The sequence below is a fragment of the Octopus bimaculoides genome, chromosome 5 (assembly GCF_046866305.1).
Source record: "Octopus bimaculoides isolate indiv1 chromosome 5, ASM4686630v1, whole genome shotgun sequence".
In the NCBI taxonomy this organism is placed as follows: Eukaryota; Metazoa; Mollusca; class Cephalopoda; order Octopoda; family Octopodidae; genus Octopus; species Octopus bimaculoides.
In genome coordinates, this window is record NC_142932.1 from 103,062,928 (window position 1) to 103,075,187 (window position 12,260).

Below are 12,260 nucleotides of genomic sequence, written 5' to 3' on the forward strand. Positions count from 1 at the left end.
TTAAACACTCGATACTTTATTGACAGTAGAAGGGACATTTACTATTGTTATATATATATATTTTTAACACTGGTGAATCAATAAGCTAGCTTCTATACTGGTAGTTTTTTAACCTGGGCAGTAATGTTCCAACTGATGCGTTTTGAATAAAAGCGTAGCCAGGTTTTAAAGTTAAGGGGCGCGAGCGCATAAAAAAAGCGCCTTGACACATACTCTTTTTTTTTTTTTACTTGTTTCAGTCATTTGACTGCGGCCATGCTGGAGCACCGCCTTTAGTCGAGCAAATCGACTCCAGGACTTATTCTTTGTAAGCCTAGTACTTATTCTATCGTAAACACACCAGCATCGGTTGTCAAGCGATGTTGAGGGGACAAACACAGACACACAAACACACACACACACACACACATATATATATATATATATATATATATATATATATATATATATATATATACATACATATATACGACAGGCTTCTTTCAGTTTCCGTCTACCAAATCTACTCACAAGGCTTTGGTCGGCCCGAGGCTATAGCAGAAGACACTTGCCCAAGGTGCCACGCAGTGGGACTGAACCCGGAACCATGTGGTTGGTAAGCAAGCTACTTACCACACAGACATGCTAAATAATTTTAAATTTATTTCTCTTATATTACGTGAAATATTTCATTAATTATACATGATTGTATTCTATATTCATTAATTTCGTGTTTCAGTAACAATGTCATTATGTATGAAACTTACAACTACTGATATGGGTAAGTAAAGAGCTAAAAAAATGTGAAAAGGCGCCAATTTTGAATATTGTGTTCGATGTGGTGGTCACTCCTCTTGCTCCCGTATCAGCTACGCCACTGGTTAGGAGGTCACAGAATGACAGCAAGTATGAAGGAGACGCTGGGAATGCAGAGGGCTACGAGTTTTCTAAGAAATAAAATCTTTTAACCAGGTGCAATTCAAACCGCATTAAAAATATGCTCTTCAAGATAAAAATACATCGTTGTGTTATCAGTGAACAGAAACATGGCTGATAATAACATCAAGTTCCAAGATAATTTCTTCATATAAACCCTCACCTACTTTAATAATTTTCATAAAAATTTAACATAGGAGGCATTAGTCAATGTAAATATTGAAAAACAAGGCACATACCATGTGGGATAGTATATGAAAACAGAGTTAAAACCACTGTACAGAATTAACTTCTCTTTACTCTTTACTCTTTTACTTGTTTCAGTCATTTGACCGTGGCCATGCTGGAGCACCGCCTTTATAGTCGAGCAAATCGACCCCAGAGCTTATTCTTTGTAAGCCTAGTACTTATTCTATCGGTCTATTTTGCCGAACCGCAAAGTTACGGGGACGTAAACACACCAGCATCGGTTGTCAAGCGATGCTGGACACACACACACACACACACACATACATACATACATATATATATATATATATATATATATATATATATATATATATATATATATATACGACGGGCTTCTAGTTTCCGTCTACCAAATCCACTCACGAGGCTTTGGTCGGCCCGAGGCTATAGTAGAAGACACTTGCCCAAGGTGCCACGCAGTGGGACTGAACCCGGGACCATGTGGTTGGTAAGCAAGCTACTTACCACACAGCCACAATAAAATTATATACCATTTATTTTTTTTTCTCTCAAAGCAACAGAGTAGGAGGCTTTTGTAAAACGCCATTCTGTGAAATGGACGCTGGGTTACAAATAGCTGGAAATCACTGCTTTATTGCGTAGCCTTCAATTACTGTGACGCAACGGTAGTAGTCTGGTTTACTTTCCTAGTCGGGACTACTTTCATGTAAGCTTGAATCTGAAAGTGGAAACACAGTTTTGACAAAGGTATTTATTTGCTGACGTATGTTTGCCTATGAGTGTAATTATGTATGCGTATGTTTCAGTGAGTACCCTTTTATGTATGTAGCTATCTGTTCTTGTCTGGACTCAAGTCCTGTATTTTGGTATATCTAGAACTACATTGTTCAATGTGTTCTTCAAATCACCAAGTGTACATTAAATCATACGGTAGGGTGTAACTGGAAAGCAGATTTAACTTGTTACAAGTAGGTCGAGCGCCGACTAAAGGTTTCCTCGTTGGCTCGCAGCCACCTGTGAATCTGAGTATGTGTATGAACGTATGTGTGTGTATGCGTGTCATAATTTTTCTCATGAAAAACATCACAATATAGGCTTGAGTAGTTAAGTGGATGGTGAAGTGAGGCGGTCGGATATCCTCTTAAGTTCTTGACTACATTATTCTTTTATGAAGTTTTTTTGCTATAATTGTATCACTAATGCAATTGAAAAGGACATTGATATCGTATACTAGCATTCATTTTTCCGAATACATAGCTATCCTAGTACTTCAATTGTAAGGTAGCACCGGGTGTCGTAGAAGATGATGTAAACCAAGTTAATTAATTTAGAGAATAAATTACTCAGAGTAGGGTCCATTGCATTAATATGTTAACTTTCAGCTAGCTCTAAGTTTAGTCCAGTTATACCGTTAAAACCTCAGATAAAAGGTATGAGCATTACAATATCGCATTTCTCTTTCTTCTATAAAAAATACAGACATTGTTTTAAGTAAAAACAAAACTATTATAGCAAAATAAAGGAAAGCTCCCTCCGAACCATATCTATAATAATGTGTTTAGCTCTGATTGAAACTTATTTATTTCATTTATATGGTTAATTCACTCAAGTAACTCATTAACATAATATTCTCATTCTCCAAGGCGGCGAGCTGGCGGAAACGTTAGCAGGTCGGGCGAAATGCTTAGCGGTATTTCGTCTGTCTTTACGTTCGGAGTTCAAATTCCGCCGAGGTCAACTTGGCCTTTCATCCTTTCGGGGCCTATAAATTAAGTACCAGTTGCGTTCTGGAGTCGACTGGCCTCCTCTCCCCAAATTTCGGGCCTTGTGTCTAGAGTAGAAAAGAAAAGAATATTCTCAGTCTCCCTACAAGACCTTGACCTTAATAGTATATGGTTGCCAAAACGATCACTCTGGATTGTGGTAGGTTCACTGCAGTCCCAGTCCACCGATGGATTTTATTTCCATTTGTAGCCATTTCAACTATACTAGTAATGTTTTGAGAAATCTACGCGTCCCACAGTGTAATTTCGTCCCTCGTATGTGTAAAAAGAACTGCAAATGGCCGTTATATATATTAGCTTTTGACAACAAGTATTATTTTTGCAATGGTTTATGCGTTTTAAGATAGTGCATATAGGGCACTGTGTCGATGTTACATTATCAGTAAGTTGGTGGATATATTTCCTTTCTTAATTCTCTGCCGTAGGGGCTTGTCACATGTATTCACTTTGAAATCTTGAGCGCCATTATAGTGATTTCTGACATCAACACAAATCCACAGATACTTGGAAAGGGAATAGTTGAATAGACTCCCTTATACTTGACAAGTACTTATATATGGACCCCAGAGAATGAAAGGCAAAGCCAACCCCGGTGGGATTTGAACTTATAATGTAAAAGGACGTAACTAAATACCGCTCGGTAGTTTGTTCGACACTCCACCGAGTCTGGTATTCAACCGTGGTAAAATGTCTTTATACAGAAGTGTAAATAAGGTCTTTAGTAAATGACTGCTGAGTTGGGGAAAACTGAAATCTCGGAGGAAGAAAAAGTTTAAAAAATAACGCCTCTTTACAATATGAAATGTTTCGTTTTTCGTCACTGAAGAACACTTGACTTCTATTTCTTATTTTACTTTCTTCTTTGCTGTTTACTTTCTCATAGACATCGTTGAGGGATTGAGCTCGTAGTCGTTCTGTTAATTTTAGGAAATATTCGGGTGGAGAGATACATAGAGATGTTTTGCTATTACTTCAGGTACACCAGAGGACTGAAACCTATTTCTTAGATGACAATTAGTTTACGTTATAGTGTTCCCATTATTTATATACAGTAAAGCTGATGAGCCAGCGTGAGTAAAGATTAAAAAAAAAATATTATGGACACAATGAACAGATTACCGTTCAGTCGGCTGTCTACATCTTTTTAGGACAGCCAGTTTCAACATTCTTTCATACAGAAGTTGCTGTTCTTTTGTTCCTTTAGAGCAAATCTATAATTAAAAACATTCCGGTCATGACCATCCTGTCTTGTGGTAGTATGTAGAACTACAGTCTCTTATGTGTCCTTTTCTTATTTAAGATGGTAAAGAGTAATTTGGGGAAAATTTGGCTGCTTTGTCTACCAAGCCGAATGCTCCCTTCTTGGTTTGTTTTATTATATTTATGGTGTAAATTGTAGATAATCAATTTATATGCTTAATCGTGAAGTTGGAATCAAATAAGTATTAATATTTTCACCTGTTCACCAGTGAGGTCAGTAAAACAACAAAGTACCTGAAATATATTGATCTAATTCACTCGATCATACGCAATTCCAACATAGAAAACTGCACCCAGTGAAAAGATATTTTCAAATAGCCGTTGTGAGCAAAATAGTGTCTGTATGATGAAATAACTGCAGCTGCTGTACATATAACTGCTGCTAAAGTAGAATTATTAATCATGGAATAAGAGTGTAAAGGGTCCTCTTAACATTTTAACATTTACAAATGTTAAAACAGTGCATGCACTTAAGACGAAGTATATGTCGATGATATATTAAAAAAATTAAGATAGTGGAATATATCCATTCTTAGCTCTCGTTGGTTGGTGCTTGCCATGTGTTCACTTTAAAGACTTGACTGATAATATTATATCTAATATCGGCACAAGGTCGCAAACAATCGATTAGTAAAATGTCGTCCATATGAAACAGGTCTAAATGATTATCAGTTTCAACGATAGCATGTTTTACATTATAAGTTCAAATCCCACCGGGGTTGGCTTTGCCTTTCATTCTCTGGGGTCCATATATAAGTACTTGTCAAGTATAAGGGAGTCTATTCAACTATTCCCTTTCCAAGTATCTGTGGATTTGTGTTGATGTCAGAAATCACTATAATGGCGCTCAAGATTTCAAAGTGAATACATGTGACAAGCCCCTACGGCGGTCGGATATCCTCTTAAGTTCTTGACTACATTATTCTTTTATGAAGTTTTTTTGCTATAATTGTATCACTAATGCAGTAATAAGTACTTACAAAGTAGATTCTTTAACTATAGATAAATATTCAAAAATACATTTCTAAAGCATATTAAAGGGGTGTAGTCGTTCGGTAGTTTCTTTAGAGCATTTTAGCAAGAATCTTACGAAAATTTTGGTAGCTCTGCGTTCTGAGTTCAAAATCCATAGAGTGCAATCCCACTGTTCATCCCACCGACGCGTCTATATTTAAAGCTAACTGTTAAACTGGTATGAATCTACTCGAACATGACGGTGATAGAATGATCTGGAACATGATCTTTTACGAGAAGGTCCTCAAGGGGGCTTGAACTTAGAACTACAGGTTAAAGAAAATAGTCATTGATTATATTCTACTTCCTAGTTTATCGAGTTTCGCGATTTAAAGTTTACCTATGGGACCATTTTACGGCTTGATGGACTATGCCAGTGAAAAATGACTTGGCCACAGACATAGCACAAGATTGGTGGAAGGAATTATACAAATTACCGCCATTTCACCCGTTGACAGACTGGGTTTGCTCTGACTTCGTACTCTGTAATATTACATTATAAATGAAGATAATCAAATTTAGAAGATTCTTTGAAGTATAACACGAGTGCAGAATGAAAATACAGAAAATACATTTTCTAGATATTACTATAACCTACGTAACGAGATATTAAGAGCAATCGTGGTTTATATTAAATTTATCTGATAAAACTCTTCTGTACTTCCTGTCCGTACACTTGTTATCAAGTAAATTAAGCTGTGCACAGTGAAAAATGGAGGTTAAATTAATGAGAAACTAAATTTGATGCTATCTCCGGTACATTATTATGTAGGGATATTATCTTGATACCGCAATTTGTAAAAAATAGATCTTACAAACGTTTCCTAGATCTCCGATAACTCCTAGTTAGATTATAGAGAAATTAATGGCATGGAAATTTAGATTTCATTCTATATTAAATTCGATTGCAACACGAAATTGATATGTGAAAATCATAGACATCTAAAACTCTAAAAATCGTAGAAATCTAAAAACGACAATCTACTTTGAAATTAGTTCCTGCTCAATCGATGTGTGCGTGAGCGCGTACATGTGTGTGTGTGTTCGTTTGTTTCTAATTGACTTCGTGAGCATTTTTGTATACATGTTTGTACTAGCAGGTGTATCGCCTGAATAGATTTTGACAGCTTCTGTAAATATTATGTAAGTCTTATACGCTCTCGTCTGGGATTTGCATGCGGAAGGATATATATATGTGCGTGTATGTGTGTTTGAATGTAAATGAAATTTTATGATATATAAAAGACGATGGGATGGAAAAGAGAACAGGATAAAAATTAGGTTTCTCTGGTTTGTTTTAGTCAATCATCCAGATTAACAAACTAATTATTGATCGTATACATCATTCATATACTACAAGTTTTAAAATTTATAGCATTTAACAAAATAAATCTTCAGTAAATAGAAATTTAAAGATGAGATTAGAAGAGAAATAGCTGCAGGAGATATGTAGCACAGCAAATAAATCAATATTTCAGACTGCCACGTTCAACAACCACACTGAATTAGCACAAACAATACATGAAGGTTTCAACAACAACAAAAACCTCCCACACGCGTCTTCCTAACAACCATGCATATCAACAAAGCTTTTGACTCCATTTCTCGCTTTTATACACAAACTCGCCAACACTATTTTAAAAAAAAAAAAAAACCACACAACACTGGGAAGTACACTACCTGCCAAACCCAAGCGGTATACAAAAACGTTTCCATATGGATTTCACTCCCTCTTTTCGATATATGTTACAATTCCCACATTTCGTCATTACTCACAACTACTTCTTCAGACATGGTTGAACAACTATTCTAATTCTACAACAACCACCTAAAAACTGGTTCTAAAACAAAAGGTTTAAAGTGGCATCCACAAAATCCATTGACTCCCTTCATGCCAGAAACACTGCAGAACAGAAAAAAACAACAACAAAAAACAACCATTTATCCTTATATCCATCACACTTAGCATAAACGTATAACACACATTAACAGAAGATAAAAATGCCTAGTAGGTACTTAGAATATGCCTTACTCACAACAGTCAAAATACGTTTAGAATGCATAATAAAGGGAACAAACAAATGACCATACTTAAAGCATTCACTGGAATCACACTTGACCAACGGAAAGAAGTAATTATACTGTAAAAACAATATGTTAGCGTCATCATAGGTTGCGCCGGACCAACTTCGCTCTCATCAAACTCCAATAGACAGCAAATACACAAAACAGCGTGTAAGGCATCATCGTAGGCTGTACACGGATTACCTATAAAATGAAAAAAAAAAAAAAAAAAAAAAAAAAAAGAAAGATTATCAACCGGACATGTAAGAAGCACAATTTGTTATCGAGGCAGTGACCTTTGGTTGTTCTACAGCATAAATCATCTCAGACACTCATGCTTGTATTCAATGTCCTGGAACGCTACTACAACAGCATCCTAAAAACGCTAATCTGTCCCAGTCTACCTCCTCCTCTCCTAAAATATGCGGGCAACACAGAAGTAGCTACAGCATCAAGAGTATCACAAATCCTAATCACCATTGCAATAAATGAAAGTGGATAGCAATTACCGCGCTCTGATCGAGTTTACTTCATCTTCCTCTTTGTGACCACCACCAAGAATCGACGGGCGTACAAAAGTAAGCTGAACAGTAAAGAGAATACAGCATGTCCAGATTATTACGCTGTAATCATAAAATTGACCGTTGCGTGTAATAGAGTGCATTATAGTTCTTAAGCAGAGGCGTTGGATAAGTGAAAATTCAATTATAGAGTCGTACCGACTATTTGGTGGCATACCTGCTTCCATAGGCCTACATAATAACCTGACATAAGCCTACATAATAACATGCAATTTCTTTATTACCCACCGGGGACTAAACACAGAATGTACAATACAACTGATTGGGATCACTAGTCCGATATGGTTATACATAAAAGTGACTTTAAAATTTGAATAAAATAATATATAAAAATCGAATGATATTAACAAAACAAAAAGAACGACACAGATGAAGCGATGATCAGGCCACGCCCCGACCCCGCAAACCCCGATCTATCGCTGGTACCTTTTGTTCTCTTTTTTTTCCGTCTACATAATAACATGCATAAATATTTTGCTGCAAAGGAATGTTATAATTAACTAATATCTGCTTACTGAATACGTACTCTCACTCGACCATTTCTCCGAGATTCTTTATCACAACAAATATGTTTTCAAACTATAAAATTTGTTAATTCTTTTGTTGTATTGAATCTCAAGTAAATAATTTTCCTTCGTTATTCTATAAAAATTCCATAAAGTTTTCTGTAAATGATATCGGCTACAGTGAATTTAAAGACATTGAAATTAGCATCAAAATCGCGATCGCCATGCAACTAAAGAACTCCGATTTAAGCTCTAATTTTGGGTTTTAACGAAAAGAATTCAAACCAAAAATGATTAAAATATTTTCGATATATGCTTTAAGGCTTCTTCACGTTCTGACATCGAATCCCGCCAAGGCTAAAGTTAAGTTTTCAACCTAAGGGGTCAATAAAATTAGCATTAGTCCACAATTATCCTCGATCTTAATTGACAAGATCCATTCCCAAAATTTGAAGCCTTGTGTCTATGTTAGAAATCAATTTCAACCCTGAACGCCTACAGTTTCTCATCAAAGCTGTAAATGTCGCCGCTGTTATTAATACTTTTTGCTGAGTCTCCACCAGGTGAAGGAGAGCAACTGAAATCATTACTCACGCACCTCTTCCCTCTTACAGCATATCAAACTTTCCCATCTAATATCTTCAAATCACTCATACTCGTACAATTATTAATTTCTTCGGAATCTAAAGAATAATTTCGATTATAAAAGTTTTTGTTAGGTTCTTTTTGCCAACTTAACATATAGTGTTTATCCGAAATAATTTTATCCAATATCGGTCAAACAGTAGGTGCTATTATTCTTTGCTACATGTCAGTTTCTCTGCCTCGAGGGAAAGTATAAATTAGGCGAAATATTTAGTCTATGGCACTTCCTTTGGTTGATATATGCAGAAAGTGAACTACTAGCTTTTCTGGTATGTCTCACAATCGATACACCTTTTTTAATACTTCCATGACTGTCAAGATGTTCATTTTACCCGTTAGCCAAAGAACTAGAACATCAATAAACCTATCAATTTAGATGGAAATATTGATTTACATATCTACCGCCTCAGGCGATATTTTCCTCCATTGAATTCATATAATGAAATCTTTTGTTAGGGTTGCCAATCACAAAGTCTTCACGCATTTCATTCATCGCTTCACTAACTAAATACTACCTATACTGAAACCTACCTTAAGTATTTACTTTACAGATTATTCATCAGTTTATTCCTTATTCCGTTCAACTTTCCAAACTTACTTTTACTCTAGGCCAATCTAGTTTCCTACCCTATAAAGTTGTGGTTATTCCCAATAGTAGGTTCTTAACTATCAACTTGTCAAATCTTTTAGTGGCTGTGCTATTAAGGCTTGCGTCTGATAGGCTTGACCATCAAATGTTGGAACTATCCTCCGTCTCCAGGAGGAAGGCCTTGACTAGGCTTTTAATAGACGACTAGCAGTTGCCCATACAGCAAGTGTCCCGTTTCAACGTCACTGATGTTGTCCAGTAGACAGTCAAGGACTGATATAGCTTGGTAACAGTGTAGTCGCTAGTAAACTTACAATGTAAAAAGACTTTTCAAATATCACACGTCATTTTGTACAACGCTCTAACGCTTCTGTTAATCTACCACCATTGACTTGCACCTTATTTAATCGACCACGGAAGGAGAAAAGACAAATTAGACCTCGATGGGATAGGAACCTAGAACAGAAATAGCCGGATAACACAGGACATTTTGTTCAACGCTCTTATGATTCTATCAACACACAACTCTTAAAAAAAAAGCTAAAAAGACTCACTAAATGACAATTCTTAAATGTTTGTAGTGTCCTGTATTGTCCAATCTATGTAAGATATTATTATCGTAATAAAGAGAACACACAACTCTTATGTTAGTAGTAATGTTTCTAGAACAGGTGTAAGGTTCGAAATTTGGGGGAGAATGTTAGTCGATACTTTTTTATTTATACCAATATTTCTAATAAATCTCAAGGAACAGAAACTATTGTTGATAGGACTAAAATGAAGTATCAGTTTAGTCGGTACTTAACTGGTACTTTAATTTGGCAACTCTAAAGGATGAAAAGTAAAATTGAACTCAGAATGTAAATAACTGTAACAAGATATTCAAAGCTGTTTATTCGACACGCTAACGATTCTGCTAATCTGCCACCCTTATTGCTTATGTGTGCAAGAATGACGAGAGAACTCTACCATTTGTAGAGTTTTTTTAGTAAGTCGATACTAAGACGATTACATCCGACACATTTTCTAAAAACTTGTCATGACAATGCAACTGGGAGTGTGAGGTAATAATGTGTTAGTCTGTGGAAAATCAGTGCAGACATCCTAGTGCGTCATGTGCCGACCTGTAGACATGTGTCTGTATGTTTGTTCGTGAAAAAAATAATGAAATAATTGTCATCGGGATTATTTTACGAAATGTCATTTTTTCCCTTCTTTTTTCAAAACACTGCTCATTGAAATTGATTAAATCCCGTTGGATTTGTATTTGTCTTTCTGGATTGATGAAATAAATACAAGATAAAATATATGAGGTGATTTGACCGTATGATGGAAAGCAAAGTCAACAACGGCGGAATTTGAACTCAGAACGTAAAGATGGACGAAATGCGGCTAAATATTTTGCGTGGCGTGCTAACGATTCTGCCGGTTCGCCGCTTTTCCGTTGTGCTAATATTAGATTGGCGAACAAGGTGGTGAGCTGGCAGATATCGACTTTGCCTTCCATCCTTTCGGGCTCAAAGTATTACCAGTTGGACAGTGGGGTCGATGTAATCGACTAGACCCTCCCCCGAAATTGGTGGAGTTGTACCCAAATTTGAAAACAATATTAGAGTGGAGGACAAATATGCGTTGTGTTATATAGCTGCATCTTTTTAAAATCTGAGTTCTAATTTCACCTATGTTTGCTCACTTTACTTCCAATCCTTCCGAAATCGATAAAATAAAAGTACCACCCGCAAGTGTGTGCTCTTCTAGCTTATATCAGGAAGATGTAGTTGTTGAAGAATAGTGACCTCCGTGTTAGCATTAAGGGATGAGGCTGTAGTTATCAATTATCCTGCAATCCTGAAGATTAATACATGCCAGGAACAATCTACCAGGTGATCCGGAAGTCCTGTTAGCATTTAAATGATATAGAACATTTAAATCTATTTTGTTACAATTTTTTTTTTATACTTTTATAATTATCTTTGCTATTTAGTTATGAATTCTCTGCGTCTCTTTCTCATATATATATATATATATATATATATATATATATATATATATATATATATACACATATAAAGAAATACTGAGAAATGTGTGTGTGTGTGTATATAAATGGATAACACCATCAAGCCACCTTGGAGGATGAAAAACAAGACCCGCCATGGGACAGATGTATTCAGTAGAGTCAACAGCTATCTTTTTCTTGAGGCTCTTTTGCCGAACTGCTAAGCTAGGAGTAACAAAACGAACCAAACCGGTTGTCAAGCAGTGATGGACAAATACAAAGACACGCGTGCACACATATACATACACATGGTGGACTTCCGCACAGTTTCCGCCTACCATACTCACTCATAAGAAATTGGTCGTCCCGGGGCTTTAGTAGAAGACACTTGCCCAAGATGTCGCGCAGTGGGACTGAACCTGAAATCAGGTGGTTAGAAAATGATCTTCTTAATCACACAATTATTATTCTGAAATTGCTGAATATCATTGTTTAAATGCAACAAATTTTTTATCACATTTTATTCAATGATATCTTACATCACAGAACCCAAGAAATTTGGTTGTGGAACCCTGGGATCCCACAGAACTCACTTTAGGAAACACTAGACTAGTAATTAAGACCCCACGTTGTGTATATGCCTTAGGGTTCAACAGGATGCTGGCAGTAACATTTGGGATAATAAGCTTAATG

General features: G+C 36.1%; 1 protein-coding gene and 1 long non-coding RNA gene across 3 annotated transcripts in view; one reads left to right on the forward strand and one right to left on the reverse strand.

Annotated features, from left to right (window-relative positions):
* The window catches only part of LOC106874369 (DNA damage-regulated autophagy modulator protein 1), a 191,234-nt gene that overhangs the window by 85,175 nt on the left and 93,799 nt on the right, over nucleotides 1-12,260 (forward strand). The window lies entirely within an intron of this gene.
* LOC149135665 (uncharacterized) lies at nucleotides 1,514-11,545 on the reverse strand. Its single transcript, XR_016242007.1, has 3 exons — nucleotides 7,757-11,545; nucleotides 7,275-7,451; nucleotides 1,514-1,843 (listed from the first exon to the last, which is right to left on the reverse strand). It is a non-coding gene; the product is annotated as an uncharacterized LOC149135665 (long non-coding RNA).